At 39.7% G+C, this 18484-nt stretch overlaps 1 protein-coding gene across 6 annotated transcripts in view; it reads right to left on the reverse strand.

Moving 5' to 3' along the window:
- si:zfos-588f8.1 overlaps positions 1-18289 on the reverse strand; it is an 84676-nt gene extending 66387 nt beyond the window's left edge. For 4 of the 6 annotated variants that reach the window (XM_061826342.1, XM_061826345.1, XM_061826343.1 and 1 more), the window contains exon 1: positions 17857-18288. The gene's annotated coding sequence lies outside the window, so the exon portion shown is untranslated. Of the gene's footprint in view, positions 1-17856 lie in introns of all 6 variants that reach the window. The other 2 variants (XM_061826341.1, XM_061826344.1) reach the window with 2 other exon arrangements.
- Positions 18290-18484: the final 195 nt, after the last annotated feature.

Consider the following 18484-nt stretch of genomic DNA (forward strand, 5'->3'; position numbering starts at 1 on the left):
ACACTCCTGCCACATGCTGTCCTCTCACAGGTCCGCTTCTCCTTTATATAACTAGTGTGTCTGCAGGAAATGCTTCCAGTTGGGTACAAATTTTGGACAAGGGATCACATGTATGGCGCCCTGTCCATTTTGGAGAAAATTCAAGACATTTAAGTGCGCCTTTTAGCCGTGAAAATACACTACTTCTTGCACCAAAACAACAAAAGTCCAGACCGACACTAATGTTGCATGGTTCAGTTCTGCCTAACCCTGATCAAGCATTTGTTTCTACTTGTGGGTGTGTAAGGGAAACAGCGGTAAATGTGTCAGCTAGGCAAACAGTGTGACACAAAGCCATTATAGCATGTGAGTTAATTAAAGAAAGCAGGGCATTTTACAGTTGTGTGCTGCCAGCTCACACCCCATTACAGAGGTACAGAAATGTGGAATGGCCTGATATTTTGGGACACAGAGTTTACACACATGCAATTACATAAAATGTGTACTGAACCAAGCAACATTACCAGGGGGAAATTAGTCATTGTCCACAAATTCAAGCTAAGCCCGTCTAACTAAATTCCCATAACAGCCATGGACACTGCTAATCAATCAAAACACAGTTATCTCAGGGGCTGCATTGATCTGCCACTCCCAATGTCATGTTTCTGTGCATGTATTGACAAACTAAAGCTGGCTGCCGTCTGACATCCCTTGGGGGAGATGTTTGACCTTCTTATGACACACATGATAGATGAAAACAAAACTCAGTTAAAAGTTTTCTTATGAGTCATTTTGACCTTGTAGCAATTTGTCATTGCTGAGTCACACCTTCATTAACTCCCACTTTATAGTACATTTCACAGGCCACTGACCTGGGAGGTGCCTATATAGGGTAAACCCCGAGACTACCTTCCCTTTTCACAATGCATTTGTCCCCCCTCCCATCACTCATGGTACAACACTAACACAAAATCACCCTGTCAATTTTGCCTCCTATTCCATTCCCTTTTGCTCCCCACCACAGAACACTTGGCACCATTACACTAACAGAGTCCAGATGCCTGGTTGCACTGATGGGAGCAAAGGAATATATCTTTGAATTAAATTCTGTTCTAGAAAAAAAAGGTAGTTTCAGTGATGAAGTACTCTAACAAAGGCAAAGTACAAATGCTTAAATTCAATGAGTGTACTGTATGTGTGCGATCATCAAAATGTAGTGACGCTCACGGGCAGATTCTCTCCATATGAAGCTTGGCCTTCATTTAGATTTCAATGCACCTCGCGACAAAAGTTGTGACATTTTCAGTCACTATGATGACAGCATGAATTCGGAGCAGCAACATGATACAGCAACCTCAGGAGATTGTTGCATGTCTGATTTAAATGGAACCCAGATGGCACTGCTCATTCTCTGTGGTTGGTTTGGAATACTATGTAGGCTGGTGGTGAAGAGAAACTTTTCCAGGACACTGTAGTCATGTTGCTAAAAGACTAAGAACAAGATGTTTAAATGAAGAATAGCACTATTATATAGCCCCTACCCCGACTCCTACACAGGCGCACACACACACTATTTCTATCCGGTTAAAAACAAGATAAACCCCATTCACAAACAACCTCATTCACAAACGAACGGTGTCCACCCAATAATTGTACTCACTAATTCATGTAGGCTACTCTGTGCTAAACACACTCCCGACACACTACAGTACACATTCATTGTGCTGCTAGCATGCCCCCAGTAAAGTGTGAATGAAAAAGCTTCACAACTACCAATAGGAAGTCTGTTTCAACTACTGCAAGACAATGAAACTAATTAGTTAAAGGATTTGTTGTCACTGGTGTTACAAAACATCACAAAAATCTATTGAAATTGAGTTAATTGCAATATCATTTAATAAGTAATCAAATACCTGTAGAACAAAAATTTCAAAATGAACTTTTACTCTCCAATGCTCTGAGGTCCAGAGAAAAAGAAACATGCTGGCTTATTGATACTTAAAAAAAAAAAAAAAAAAGCTTGTGTACAGTGGTGAATTTACATGGATAGCTTGAATATTATCTTCCTCTATCAGTTTACATGCATTAAAAAATAACTTGCAATAAATTGATTGACCAAAAATAATTTAAAAAAAGAACACATAACACTGAAACCTCAATCTGTTCAATTTTTTTTTATGTTGAATTAATGCCCAAGGACTATTTAAAGGATGGAAACACATTTAAAAGATTAAAATAGAAAGTCTTAATTGCCTGCAACACATTTGACACATTCTTGTTAGTGACAGACATATGTTACAAATAACATTGTATGGGTTATTTTATTAGTCACAATGTGGATTTTACGTTATTGGTTTTACTCATACATGTAATGATTCAACCAAACAAAGTGATGAGTCTGCTACTTGATTTGACTCTTTTGTTCCCTCTTGCACATATTGCTCACATCTCGTCACAACCAGTCTCTCTGACCAAACCCAGACATCCAGTAAGGTTGGACAAATGAGTTATTCATCAGTCACCTGAGACTTCACAGTAAACACAGAGCAAAAACAAACAGAACAGAGTCCAGTGCACAGAGAGCCAAAAACCAAAGCTTTGCACCAAGACCATCTCTTCAAAACTCTGTTGATCTCACCTATACTTTCCCCATCTGTGCTTTAGTCTGCTCCCTTGGTTGGGTTACCCTCCACAGCCTGTCAGGCATTCATAAGGAAAAGCAAGAGACATTTCAAACCTTAAAGGCCCCATCCAAAAAACGGCCAGAATCAAAATCACCAAGCACTGCTCCTGAAACTTAACACAAAACATGTCCCCTTCCAAACTAAGTTATATTTGTCTCTCTCATTCTGAGAGATGCACATGAAGGTTTTACGTAACTTCAGATGCGTAGGCTCATTTGCCTAGCCTAATTAATACAATTTGGCAGAGACCATCAGAGCACACTCGTGCAGAGCAAGAGGAAGTCTAGCCCGACAGTGGTCCTTACCCATCTCTCCGCTCATAATCCTGAGCCATGGGACAGGATCAGGAATGGCAGAGAGGAATAGCTCTCACCACAACCCTAATTACAGCCATATTATGAGCAAGTAGTAGCAAAGCAAATTTTCATAAACATTATTCATATTCATACACATGATAACATAATGTGCTTTACATGATTAAAAGCATTTCAAAACAAAAAAGTAAAACTTGAAAAAAAAAACTGCATACAGTGCAAGAAATATAATTTAAAGATGGAAATACTCCAAAAATCATGAGGAAAAAAGGTTTTAAATGGATCTAAAAACATTCACACTTGGATCTCACATCACTTCTGTTGTCAACTGATACCATTTGTGTGCAGCATAGTGGCTAAATGCTGTTTCATCATGTTTGCTTTGATCTCTGACCGCAACTATTTGACCTGAGTCTCTGGATCTCAGAGCCCTACTCGGTTTATATTCCATTAGGATTTCTTTCATTTATTCAGGAGCTAAACCCTTTAGTGATTTATAGACCACCCCTCCTGGAAGCCGTAGCCTTATGGTGGTGGAGAGGTTTTATGTCCCAATGATCCAAGCAGGTAAGTTGTCGGGGGCTTCACACCCCTGCTAGGGTCACTAATGACAAACACGTGAGGGACCAGCCAAAGCATGGCAAAAAGCCCTCTACGATGACTAATATAAACGCATTGAAGTTCCCGCTGCCCAGATCCGGGTCACCGGGGCCCCCCATTTGGAGATAGTCCTGAGTGGGGCTCGAAGCGCCTGGTGGGGGGGCCTGCACCCATGGGGCATGCTACGTACAGTGTCATGAAAAACTATTGCCTCTCTGCCCCGATTTTTTTTTCTTCTTTTTTTTTTACATATCATCCATGCGCAAAGTTGCAGAAGTGTCAGTCAACGATATCGAAGTGATCGCCATATTGGCTGCGTCCTCCGTCTGTGACGTCACCCGGACAATCACAAATGAAAACATGCAGTGCACCCTAACTATGGGAGACAAACGCGCCCCTTCTGACACGGAAGCTCTTTTCGAAAAGGAGAACACCACACAACCGAGTGAAGTTACGGGGCAATATTACACTACTGTTTCGAGCCATATTCAGATGATATGCGATCACGGCCAAACCTCATCCCCGTCCGATCCACTTTCGCGGCGGAGATGAAGCAGAAGCAGTGACCACCAAATGCGGCACCTCAGCTGGTGTGCCTGATTTTCTGCATCGGTGGCACCATATAAGGAGGAGGTGGAGCCGAACCATGCTGCTTTTAGGGGTATGTTCAAAGCCGCCGCAGTACTTGTTGAACACCGTCGAGCCGGGGCGCATTACTGCCTACCTGTTATTTGGAACCCATGAAGCTCTCGTCCTCTGCACCCGTGCAATCCACTTTTCACAACGAACCGGGTCTCTTGCAAACTTATGAAGTCTAAATCCATTCTCCCGAGTGTTCAAGCAATGTCCAGCAATGCAATGAGCCGGCATTTTGGCTAACACGAAGGAACATTGAGCTACCTTCACGGAGGTAAAACTAAACTAAACAAACTGGTCCACTAGGGGGCACCTCTGTCCTGTACGCCACTTCCTGCTTCTTCTCGAAAACAAATCCCTCGAGAGGATTTTCATGGCGGGAGTTACAATAAGCTGTATACATCAAAATCATGTTTAGTGGTGAAAAAACACATGGGACCACATTGGCTGTGGGTTTTTCATTAATAATATACTAAAAATCATCCATTTCATGACACTTGACCTTTAAAGGAGAAGGTTCAGGTACGAGTTCATGCCCTCAAACTCAAGCGCTCTTGGATCATTCAGCAGGACAATGATCTGAAACAGACCAGCAAGTCCAACTCTGAATGCCTCAAAAAAATAAAATAAAATGAAATATTATTAAGGTTTTGGAGTGGCCAAATCAAAGTCCGGATTGGTGGTGTGACCTTAAATAGGCAGTTCATTCGAGAAAGCCCTCCAAGTAGCGGAGTTGAAACAGTTCTCTAAAGAAGAGTGGGACAAAATTCCTCCAGAGCGATGCGAAATACTCATCACCAATTATCGAAAAAGCTTGCCTGGGGACACGGTGGTGCAGCTGTAAAGCGATGGTCTCACAGTTATGAGGACCTGGGTTCAATCCCCGCCCCGACAGTGTGGAATTTGCATGTTCTACACGTGCCTGCGTGGGTTTTCTATGGGGACTCCAGTTTCCTCGCACATGCCAAAAACGTACATTAATTGGAGACTCTAAATTGCCCTAGGTGTGAATGTGACTTTAGTCTGACTCCATGTGCCCTGCGATTGGCTGGCAACTAGATCAGGATATACCCTGCCTCCTGCCCGATAACAGCTGGGATTGGCTCCAGCACTCCTACATCCCATGTGAGGATAAGCGGGTCAGAAAATGGACGGCTTGATTTCAGTTATTGCTGCCAAGGGTTGCCCATTATTAGGTTCATGAGGCAATTTTTTCACAGGGGGTCAGAAAGGTTTGGATTTTTTTGTGCCTCAATTAATTGAATTGTCATTTGAAAACAGCATTTTGTATTTACTTGGGTTGTCAGTGATATTAACATTGGTTTGACAATATGAAACGTGTGTGTGTGTGTGATATGCAAAAAAAAAAATTGGAAGGGTGTGAATACTTTTTCACGAGACTGTATCTATTGTGCCCCAGCTAACCTACAAGCTACAGTTAAAGCGACTAAATACAATGAAGAGCCTGAGAGGCAAACAGCCTTTGAAAGGCGACCGATTTGCATGCATGAAAAATTGACACTTCAGAAGTTTTAGTTCGGTGGAAAGTCTTTTGGTCTTAAACTGAAAATACAGTTTTGAGCTATTTTGGCTGAAATACTTCAACTGCAGAGGTTTCGGTGCATAACTTACAAACGGAAAAGAAAAAAATAAACATCCTAATGCTAGGTGACAGCCTAAATCCTCATAACAGTCAATTAGCAAGTCCACCAAACTCTGCCCTCTCACATTCAAAATACAACACAAAGTACTTTAGAGTTTGTTCAGACAATAAAACAAGACATGCAATTACTGTAATTTCTTGAAAATAATGCGCAATTTTCGCCAAAAATATTTTCCAAAAGTTAATAGAGCGCATTATATTTAGGTATGAAAGAAAACTAAAAAATACAATCACATTGAATACAGCTACAGAGAGTGGTTAAAAAAAAAGGTAAACATATTCATTTTGATATGATATTCTATGTCTTATGTTACACATTTCTATTTATTATGATAATGTGGACCCCCAACCTGAACTCGATGACCTCTGGGAGCTTGCATTTTACGATCGTTAGCGTAGCATGTTTGTTGCTACTGCACCAAAGATCAGAAACAACTGCCCGTGAGTTTGTTTTAACTTAAACCAGGACAAAAAAATGTCGAGTACTACGGCTAGTTGTGCAGCTGCTTTTAAAAGTAATGTCATCACTCGTGCAGACGATGCCGCCAACCCGGAAGTAGCACGGCAGTCCAAAACAACGATAGCTCGCCTCAGGTGGGTATAAAAACAACGTGAGCTCAAACTACATAATACGAGCATCATGGGCACATTAAATAAAAACAGGAGAGCGCACACAATTGAAATGGCCCCTTTTTTAAAAAAATGTGCCCATTACCCTCTTTCTACGTAGTTTGAGCTCAAGTTGTTTTGATAGCCACCTGACGCCATAGCTTTCCTATGGAGAGAGGCTGCGCTGCGGAACCAAAACTTTTGGAATTAAAAAAATGTTTCCCGACAAACGCCATGGGTAGCACAGAGGATGACATGCTGTGGGAGCAAAATAGGATCACTGTTCATGAATTCAGGAGGCACCAGAACTTGACCAAGTCACCAAAAGTAGCTACGATGCATATTTTTCAGATTGGAGATGAGCCAGATGTTGCTTTTGAAGTCTTGGCCGAAGATGTGCAATGTAGAGGATAAACTGCACTATGCACAAACGTTTTATGCACAAATATTTAATACAAAAAATGTGGTGTAAAACAGTGGTATATATTTATTCAGGACTTCAATATGGGTTATCAACAATATTAATAAAATGTGATGCCATCATTGAGCATTTATTTTAGTTGGTTGAGGGATTCTGTTCTGACAATTACAGGGACCAGGACAAGCGGAATCCAGCAGACACATGCTCACGATCATCTTCCTCCACCCATTGGCCCCAGTCCCTGACTTATTCATCCAATCACAAGTCACACTCAATTACTTTATGTGCCTTACAAAGAGAATTTACAAAACTCTCGCAATAATCAACAGAACACAACTACACAGTTGCTATAATACATTATTGGAAAGCACCCTGGAGTTGTGTTCTATGAACTGATGTTAGAGTTATACAAGTCCCTAGTGTCTGCGAGACCACCAAGGTGTCCGAATGTGATGGGATGAACGAGTGTCTGAATGTGATTGGACGAACGAGAGAGCGACCAAGCTTGTTTGGAGACAAAGGCAAATAGTTGCGTGCAATACGAGTTGACAAAAAATAAATAAATAAAAGACAACTAATCAACGTCGACTTGAGTTTAATCACCTAAGCGTCAACTATATGAAATCCAAAGTTGTTCAATCACTACTGTATATCATCACTTTAAAATTGTTCAATTAGTGTATAGTATAAGAAGTGAAGAATGCAATGTGAAATATAAAGCCTAACGTATATGTACTTTTGCTACAGTTCCAAATTATCCTAATGATTTGGCAGATTTAGGGTCAAAAACAGACTGAAGGTTGTCATAGCCATGTGAGAAAGCTGAATCTATGTATAAATGGTATGTTAGTCATCCAGCGCTTTCATAATGGACAGTGAGGCGCTTGTCGACATTCCAAGTTCTGGTTGCCATAACAGTCTCTTCCTGTTTGAATGATCTTAAATCATCCAAAATACTGCAAAATTCAACACGCAGAGAAGCGCCACAGCCAAATGATTACTAAAACAGAGCAAATATATCTTATTTCAATTTACATTAGATCTGTTGCATTTAATTGTAAAACAAGTTTAAAAAAAGTGTATTATAGAAGAAACATTTGAAGCTAAATGCTTCATTATGTTGGTTGTTACTAAAAGGAGTTACATTTGTGTTCCATTACACAGACAGACCACTATACTTCACCATGGTACAGTCGAAACGTTTTTTGTTAACATTCTGGTTAAATCTAGTATTTAATTAGAACTGTACTTGTAATAACCATCTACAGTAAACAAGCCACCATTACAAGATCGGTGTAATCGAAATCAAGGCTTTGATCGAGAGCATCTTGAGCTGATACGTGTTAAAACGAGGGAAGCATGAGGCACCGTTAAGTAGGCCATGCTGAAACAGTTGGTCTTTTCCTCGCTCACACCCTATCATTACAGTTGAGTCTATTTATAAAGCCCATAAATTTGGTTGGCCACACTGACAGTGCCAAGTTACCAAGGAGTTTGAGAAATTGATGACTTTGCAGCCTTATCAAACTCCCTCTCTGCATCCCTCTCAATTGACTGTCATTCTATGTCTTTTGCTTGCTCTCTGCTCTAACGTGTAAAGAATAACAGGTCATAGCAACCTCACACTGCATAGCTCATTTACCAATAGTCTACAAAGTAAAAAAAGCCCCTTTCTTCCGCCAAAGAAAGGCGGAGCCTGGAGCACACACTAGTGGCACATTTCTCCTTCCTGACCTCCATTTTTCCATTCATCTGCTCCTCTGCTCATCTGCTGAACACATTTCTGTTACAGAGTCAAAAGGACATTGTTTGTGAACTACACGATTATCCGAGTTCTTTAGTTCTATGAAAATACATTGGGTTAAAACTACCAGCACATTGGATTTGGTTGATGGGTTCTGCCGAATGAATCCACAAAAAGCAGCATGAGATCGAATAAGATAATCCTAGTCAAGAGACAGAATTTCTATTTGTGCCATCCAAATAGCTTCCTTATGAATGAGCACACTGGCAAAAAGAGAAAATCAAAAACAAGTCTCAACAAGACGAAAAAATTTTGCCAAGTTCTTTGTTTCAGTCCTTTCCCTTCCTGTGGTAAAATCATCTTTACTTATGTAATTCTTTTTCATTTTCTGTTCTGTTTACCCTGACTGGGGTCGTGGGCGTGTTGCAGCCCATCTAAGCTGACTGGGTGAGAAGCGGGGTACACCCTGAACTGGATGCCGCCTAATCACAGGCCATATATAAACGACCATTTGCATTCAGATTCTCCCCGGTAAGCTATTTAGTCTTCAAATAACCTACCATGCCACAGAGAGAACATGGGTTATCAGAATTGTGAGGCAGATGTGCTAACCAGTCATCCAGTACGCCGCTACTTATCTCACGTAAAACCATTTACCCAAACTAGAGGATGCATGCAAGCTGAATACCACAATGTATCACATCTTACATTTGCTATTGCTGCGGTGTGTGTGTGTGGAGGGGGGGGGTCCATCAGTTTATGACGCTCCCACCATACGAGGTATCAAGGATATGAATGGCATGTAGTGAACTAGTTTGCACAGTGTGTAATTATAAGTCATCACGCTGCACAACAGGGCATATACTGTTTCCCCCATACTTAGTTTAATTAAAAAAAAAAAAAAACCCTGGAACAGTTATTTGTAAAAACATTTACTGTAGCTATGACTTTTCTACCGCATTAGTATAGTCTATGGCATATTCAGACCCAAAAATTCAGTTTGTACCAATTTAGAAACAGAACTCATAAAACAGGATCACGTGTATACATAATATACATTGTTTTACTTTCCATGACCAGTGTATTTGTACTAATAGTTTGGCTTCTCTATATTAAATGGAACTACAAGAACAGTGATTCCCAACCACTGTCCCGTGAGCGCTTTTCAGGCCCGCCATGGGAAATGATCACATTTTAATTAATTGTAAATTATTTATTTACAAGAAATAATGACCTATTTGTTTATTGTGTGCTGTGAGATTCTTTAATTGTAAAATATGTGCCTTGGCCCCATAAAGGTTGGCAATCACAGTTCCAGAGACCAACAATTCTTTCTGACCATCTTTTCAGATTTCTGTTCAGATTTGGAAACATTTCCTATTAACCATTAAAAAGAAGAGAAAATCTATTACACTGGCAAACTGTCCCCAACACCAAAACTTTTATTACCTATACAGGTAAGTAAGGTTTTCCTCAGGTATGGAAACAATAGCTCCCATCAAAAATATTGTAAACAGAAAATGTTTTCCCCATTGTCAAACTGCTATCATAAAATCATGTTTAACTAATGTTTAAATAGTTTTAACTGTCGACGAGGGTAAGACAAACTAATATCAAACAATGATTGTGGTTATACTGACAATTCACTTTTTTTACTTTTACTTTTTTTAAAATAAGAAAACAATTAATGCCATGTTATTAAAGTTGTTTGCAGATGCACCTAACCCATCTCCCTTCGTAACATTTTTAGTACCGGTAGTTACTTTTACTTCTGTAAAACATCGCCAAAAGGAAATAATTTGTTATGCCATGTTGAAACGTTTATCAAGCATAAAAAATGTTACACATTGAGAATCTTAGAAGATGCAGATGTACAAATATAAATTCAATGTATTTAAGCATTTGAGATTAAACATTCTGGTGGAATATAAAAAAAATAATAAGTCACCTCAGTGCAACACTTAAAATAAAATTATATAGTGCAAAGCAGGATTTATGATGTGTAGTAGGGCCGAGCCTCAGCCTACACCACGCGGAACTTCACTAGTCAACTCTCGAACAGTTGGATGAGTGAAACAGTAAAACAGTTCCTTCTATGCCAACAATGAGACAGCTAACAAGGTAAACAATTGTTTTAACTTTTGCACTGGTGGTTTTTTTAGTGCGTACTTTTCAAATCAATGTCAAAACTAATGACAGGAAATAAAGCTTAAGCAAAAAACTTCACCGTAGCAACTTTACCTTATAATGAATTGGATCAAAATTCACATAAACAGTCACACAGTATCACAACCACTAACGTGGCCTTAATGGTGGGTAAGGAAAGGAATCAACATTTCATAACTTGTTCCAGCCATTAAAATATATAAATCACCAGTGCCATGTGAAGTTACTTTCCATGCCAAAAAGCTGAGTTCCAGTGCATATCCTTCAAAATAAAAGGCCACAAGCTTACAACAGGAAGTCAATTTAAAACTTGCAGAATAACCATTTGGCGTGATGAAACGGTCGCAAATGATTTTAAAAATTCTATAGAGCTCATGCACCTACGTCATAAAATCATGAGACTTTTCTTTACCTCGCCATATTGAACAAGGCATTGTTCAATGCTAAGTTGGTTGGAGACAACACAAAATTATGTCTTATAGCACGATGCCCAGAGTCTTGTCCGATACAGTTAGGCATTTAGAAGGTGAAAATAAACGAAGGTACGTGGAAAAATTAGATAAACTCGGCATAGAGGACCCGTATTTAATGCCGAAGTCGATATTTTCGCCGATAAGAAATTGGACTGTTAATTCGCTTCCGCTTGTCTTGGACAACTGGATACACGCAAGTATCTGGTGAGTAAGTTGCCAAGATTTACACGGAAAGGTTTGAAAGCGTATAAAAGTCTGGACGCATACAAATATTTCATTGCTGCATCTATTGTCAATCAGGAATAAATCCCACATAGTGACGGGTTGACGGCTCGTGAACACGGAAGTGTTCGGCCACATGTTAACATTTGCCAAAATCCATCGATCTTTTCAGATAGTATTAAATACAAATACCAATATTTTAAAAAATGACCACTGGTTTAACACAAACTCGCATTCATTAACTATGATTGAAAAAGAAAAGAAAAAAAGAGACGGAGTCATCTTTACGGAACGTACACGGAAGCGATGACGGCACTAGGGTTAGTAAACCTCTATGACAGACAGTATTTTTTTAATGCGCATTGTTCTCAAATGAGCCAACTTGGCATTATAAATACTTATTGGTAATTTGAGATTGAGAAGAATAATTCCTACCTGAAATGAAGCGATCGCTACACAGGCGTGTGTGTATTTTGATTGGGCACCAACAATCATGTTTAATTGGCAAAATCCATTGATATTTTCTGGTGTTTTTTGCTGGTATTCCACGGAATGATCTCTTTGAATATCTGTCTCGTCTGTTGTGACAACCAACAGCACAACAGGTTTCGGGTATTGTAAATATTGTCCTCCTGTTCAATGTCTCATACAATGTCGAGCAGCTCTCTTTGACCGGCAATACGGCGCGGTGAAAATGGTGACGTCCCTAGCACGAGCTCTATATTCAACCTCTAGCTGAAACATGAATTAATAAACGCATACACTGCCTTTTAGTTCATAGGTTTGATATATGAGTAGATACTAGTTATAAAGAATCCCAAGTCAAATCATTTCAGTCTATGCTTCAGGCTCATAAGAACATGGATGTTCATATTTGGACACCCTTTACTTAAAGCATGCAAACTTTGTTGACTCAGCCCCGTAAAAGCATGGAAATCAAGAATCGTTTGGAACTGGAATCAAAATAAGGAACCGTAATCGTGACAGGAATCCCGCAGATTCAAATTATGCTGAACCCTACTAATGAAGCTCATGTTTACAGGTAAACAGACCAGTTTAGATCAGCCCCATTAATGGGGCTGCAGTGCCTTTCACTACAGAGGCAACCGACAACAGCACAGCCCAGCACATCAGCTGCACATAGCAAGAAGGCATGCTGTTAAGAGACTCATTAGAAATCCCAGTGCGGCTCCTCACCCTGCTCCATATCATTCTTCCAAAAAACATTTGAGGAGCATTTTTTTTAAAAGCAACACTGCCATCTCAAAAGCATTTGCAGTTGCGCTTACACAGGTTTCTTTACAAAAGCGGAACAACCACTTCCACATGTATTTCTGGCACCCTTCTTTTATTTTTAACAACATGGAAGTCAGTAAAGTGTGCCTTATCATCTGATCCTGCATATGCACTACACAAACATATTCACTCAGCAACCAGCTCCTGACCTAAATACCCCAATTTAACTAACCAATACTTCATGTAAACATGGCCATATGATATAAGATAACATTGTTGATGTGCAGAATAAACCTCCACGTTGTTTCTTTGCTGACCAGACTAAAAATGCGAGAAAAAACCTGTTCAGCTGTCAGTCAAAAGAGCGCATATAAAAGCATATATAAACCACTGCAAGACGAAAAATTTAAAACTGCTGTAATGCTGATTGTGTCTCACCATTTAACAATTGATTTGTATAGATATAAATAATGAGTGCAGTAGCGGTTTTTACACATACGTACTATACACAGATTTTATCAGCCTGATCGGAAACACACGATAATTGGCATTTTTTTGCTGATTGGGCAATCGGTTTTAATGTCGTAATTTGCCGATATGACAACAATGAAAACATTGATCGGCTCAGCAAAAGACATTTACTCCGTGCTGCCATCGTGCACAAAGTATGTCTGAGTTCAAAAGCCAGCTTATTTTTATCTGGTAGTATTTAGCTATTTTGTGTCTTCTTTATGTAGTACTGTAAATATCTGACTGGCAATAAAGTTTAAATTAAAAAAAGGCAGTACCATGAGAGAGACAAGATGGTTGAGACAAAACGACGAGCGGATCAGACAAAGACAAATTTGCACTAACAACAATAAACAATGTTTATCAGTTTGAACATTAAATATCTTGTCTTTGTAGTGTATTTAATTAAATATAGGTTGAACATGACTTGCAAATCATTGTATTCTGTTTTTAGGTGTGCTCGTGAGTGCGACTGTTGTCCGTCTCTTTGTGCCCTGCGATTGGCCGGCAACCAGTTGAGGTTTGTACCCTGCCTCCTGCCTGATGATAGTTTTGAGAGGCGCCAGCACTCCCGCAACCCTTGGAAGGATAAGCAGCTCAGATTATGGATATATGTATTCTGTTTTCGTTTAACACTATGCCCCAACTTCATTGGAATTGTTAATAGATTTCTATTATTTTCAGTCAAAAATTTCGTTCAAGATAAGGACATATGGAGGTTGCCCAGCAACCCACTTTGTGTATGAGCTTAACAAAACCAGAACCCTCGGGGTAAAGTTAAGACTGGGATGATGTGTGATATGATCATTAATGCTTTACTCTGTCATAAGACAATTAAGCTTGAATGATTGTGAAGGAACACTTCAAGAACCTCCTCCAATATTGTAGAGACAACAGAAATTAGGCACATCTGTGGCTGCCAAGCCATTATCTATTCATCCACAGCCACACAGAACTGCATCCGCCAGGATGTGTGGACCAACTGAGCCTCAACTCTGAGCCCCCTGCCCCAATCTCATCTGGAGGCTTTATAATTACTGCAGCCAAAACTGACCATTAATACCAGGATCATATGGTTCTTTGCTAAAAAATAAATAAATGAAAAAAATTAAAGACAAAATACCTGCTCTGTGTACTGCCAGCATGAAAAGAAGCAGTTTAAATATACTATGTGGAAAGAGGAAAAAAGGCTGCTTGAAATCTTGAGGGTTTGAATGTGTTGCAATGAGTCTCTTCAGCCAACAAAGTGGGGGGGTAGATGCACTATGTACATTTCTGGCAAGCCAAGTGAAGTTACATGCAGGATAAATGTAATTCTCGTACAGTGAAACCTCCAAAGTCAAACATAACTCACTCTATGACGCTGGCTGATTGCGAAGTCATTCTAATATCGATCATGTAAAGTGAATCTAGTAATTTCAGGTTGTCTGGAACTTTTGCTATAGTAAAACATTTATTTCCTGATTTAAGTAACAACGTGCTGACGGCACACTGGCGCAACTGGTTAGAGAGTCTACTGCACAGTTCTGAGGTCCAAAAAATATGCATTAATTGGAAACTCTAAATTGCACTTAGGTGTGATTGTGACCATGATTGGTTGGTTGTTTCTATCTCCCCTGTGATTGGCTGTCAACCAGTTTAGGGTGTACACCGCCTCCTGCCCGAAGACAGCTGGGATAAGGTCCAGCATTCCCGTGACCCTTGTGAGGATAAGCGGCTCAGATAAAGATGCATAAACAACACGATAAGCATAAATAGAGTTCTGTTCTCAAAACGGTGACGTAACTTGATTTTGCACAAGTTAGAACGTGCTGTAGTCCATCAGTAGCTTACACTAACACAATTCAGAAGTCATGATTACATCAAATATTTCAATGAAAAACACTTCTAGGGCATGCTTACAAAAGAATTTAAAAAAAAAAAAAAAGTGACTGGAAGTAGCTGACCGTGCCTTCTTGTGCTGCGTGACAACGTATTCTGAACCAGTCGCGCAATTAGGCGCCAATTTTAATCTCTAGCCGAATCCAGCTCTTTCAGATGCTATTAACATTAGCATATACATGGTAAAAGTAAGTGAATTCAAACATGTTAAATTTCCATTAAATTCAATTTAATATTTGATGACTATTACTACACTGTCAGCACTGGTACTCTTCTATTATTGTGTGATTGAAAGATATCTCGCGTAATGTTACACATGATGATTGAGGCAAATATTTCCACTGAACTAATCCATGTTAAACAATCTATCTTCAGGAAATCCTTTAAGTGAAACAGCCTTCATTTTGATTTCTTTTGTGAGACTTGCAACCAAGAATCAAGTGATTCAAAGAAGCTGTTCTGGATGTGAACAAAACACGTGACCAAGGGTTCTAGGAAAACATTTCAGACCAGGCAAATCCAACCAATGGAAAAAGCAGTGACAAAGATGGTGATGATCTACCAAGGCAAAGTGCATGCGTGTGTCTGTGTGTGTGTAATTGTAATGCTCCTGCATATGATTCCTTTTTTCCCCACCACCAGGATATTAGTCATCATGAAAGTACAGTAGTTGGTCCTGCAGCTTATATGGAACCGTTTGTTTTGCTTTCATGTTTTTCTTTGAATAAAAAAATTTTGGGGACAAACTGCAACAGTTTAATATTGAGTATAAACAATGTCCCTGGGATAAAGGTAGTGTAAATAGACTAAAGCCCAGACATTCAATTAATGTCTTGGGAGAAATTATTTTCACAATAGTGGTTCTATTAATGCTTGGCTGGCAACTAGTCCAGGCTATACCCAGTCTTCTGACTAAAGGTAGCTGGGATTGGCGCCAAGACTTCTACGATGCTTGTGATGATAAGTGGCTCAGAAAATGAATGGATGAAAGGTCGGTTCGATTGAGTCATGTCACTTTTGGGCTGTGCATGGATGTCAGTGCCAACGGTCAACAATTTAATTTGGACCACAAATATGATGGTATGTGCACATAAATAATAAATGCCTTTCCATAGGCCCTATCTGACACCACAAAATGAGTTAAAACAATATCTCACCCAAAATCAGTAACACACACAAAAAAGATGCATCTGAGTCATAAATGCATGCAGGTAGAACACCACATTGCATCCCCTATCATGAATGCTTCAACTTTCTCATCAATGTATAATTCCAGCGCTTCTTGACTTCGTGGAAGCCTGGCGGAATTCTGTCACCGCAAGATTGAATCTCTGTATGGTTTTAGACAAAAATTAGTTTAAAAAGTTAGGTCAAACATATTTGATTCACCCTGGTTTGTCAAAAATTGAGAGCTGTAATGCTTGAACAGTGGAGAAGGAACCCTGTCAGTCACAACAATCAGTGTGCATGCAGATTAATGTCTAGTTCGCTCATTGTTTATATTTTAAATCATCAACGCATCACTCAGGCCTCTTACAACTTTTGGAATACAGTTGGGAATATGACATACAGTCTTTATCTTTTGTTCAAGACTAAAAGCTTGTCTCCTGTCAGGCGCTCTGTGTGAGTGCAGACTGCTGGGAATGGCTGAATATGACAACGTTTAAAGTTCAAAGTTCAATAATATGCACTGAATCAGCATTTTTTTTTTTTTTTACTCATGATTGATTTTGCAAAGTTGTCGTGTCCAAGCTAGTGCACAACAGTATATGATATCCATTTACGGTACGGACTTTAACAATGCAGCGTTTTCTAACTCGAGCAAGTCCTGGGTTGCAAACTCTGGGGTTTTGGTTCTTCCAGTCTCAAAACTCTGGGAAAGGCTCCAGCTCATCTGTGACCTCAATACAGACAAACACTATAAAATCTGGATGGATATTACATATGATCTTTCTTCAATGACTAAACAATAACTAACTTAAATGTAGTTTCCTTCCTTTCTTTTGTTGTTTACTTTTATCACCTTCAACAGCAATACTGTAAAGACATATTTCAACATCTAATTCCCAACAACTGTGGCTGGCACATGAATGATAGCTTACCAAGTGAGGTCCAAGAAATTAAACATTTCACTTAATTGGTCTAAACATTTACTACAAATAACGTCCGTTTATCTATTTAAGGTACTCACGTATAGTGACAGGCTGAACAATGAAATGCTCTTCCACTCGGCCTTTCAATCCATCATTACTTTATTACTTACACTCTTTGTTACATTTTTTGTATGGACTCAGGTGAGAAAGTATTCCATAGTTTGCCTCGTTCCAATAAATGTTGGGAAATACTATCAGTGTGTGAGTCACTTTTTTTTTGTACCGTCTGGGAAAGTTGTTGAGCAACAAGTTGGGACAGACAGTGAATTCCACGCTCACATTGCAAAGTCGCTAACGTGTGTTACTGAGCAAACACTTTAACAACCAAAGTTATTTATAATGATAGTTTTGACTAGCCTTCACAAGAGTCAATGCACTCGCGTAGGCTGAATTTACCACTTCCCTTTGCTTCTCTGTCATTACACTGACGGAGAGACATTCGGAAACGTCCATATGCTTCCAGAGTTAGGAATGAATTATTCATTCAGTGTGGTCGGGTGGCTGTCTTTCAAACTTGTGCCCCAAACAACGTGTCACAATGAGACAATGAAATAAAAGAACGTACCGCTACTCGTTGCTTGTTCCATTATCTTGCTCTTCGCTGTATTTCCAACTATTGAAGTGATAGATGAATAAAAAATTTTAAAAATACAATGACCAACTCGCTTGTGCATCCGTGTCTTGTTTGGTTTGAACCCGATTTACAGCCTCTAGAGGGGGGTTAAATCCCGGAGACGGACAAAGATGAGACAACGGAAAAAAAAAAGTAGCTTCCTCGTACGCCACACAAAGAACAGACGTCTCTGAGATAAAAGATCTTCAAAAGTCAATTTGTCCCAGGGTAAATTGACTGCTAACTGGTCAGCTAAGCAGCTAGCCCGTGGCCACTTCCTTTCTTTTCTGCCTTAATAACGCGTAAGAGGGGGGAAAAAAGTTGAAGGGGAAAAAAAAGCTTGTGTTCAAGGAGGGCGCGCTGTTGCATTCAAAGGTAGCTTTGGGCGACAGTGCCCCCTACAGCATGTACCGTGGTGGTACGGTCCGCGGTTGAAAAACAGCGCTCCCTGCAGGATTTAAATAGCAAGCGACAAACTTTACTTTCAACCGTTTGTTCGAGAGTTTCTCGATTACGGTCCGTGATTATGGAAGTAGATTAGTGCCGCCAGGATTTGAATTTGAAATGTAAAGTGATCCAT

This window comes from Syngnathoides biaculeatus, chromosome 7 (assembly GCF_019802595.1).
Source record: "Syngnathoides biaculeatus isolate LvHL_M chromosome 7, ASM1980259v1, whole genome shotgun sequence".
NCBI lineage: Eukaryota > Metazoa > Chordata > Actinopteri > Syngnathiformes > Syngnathidae > Syngnathoides > Syngnathoides biaculeatus.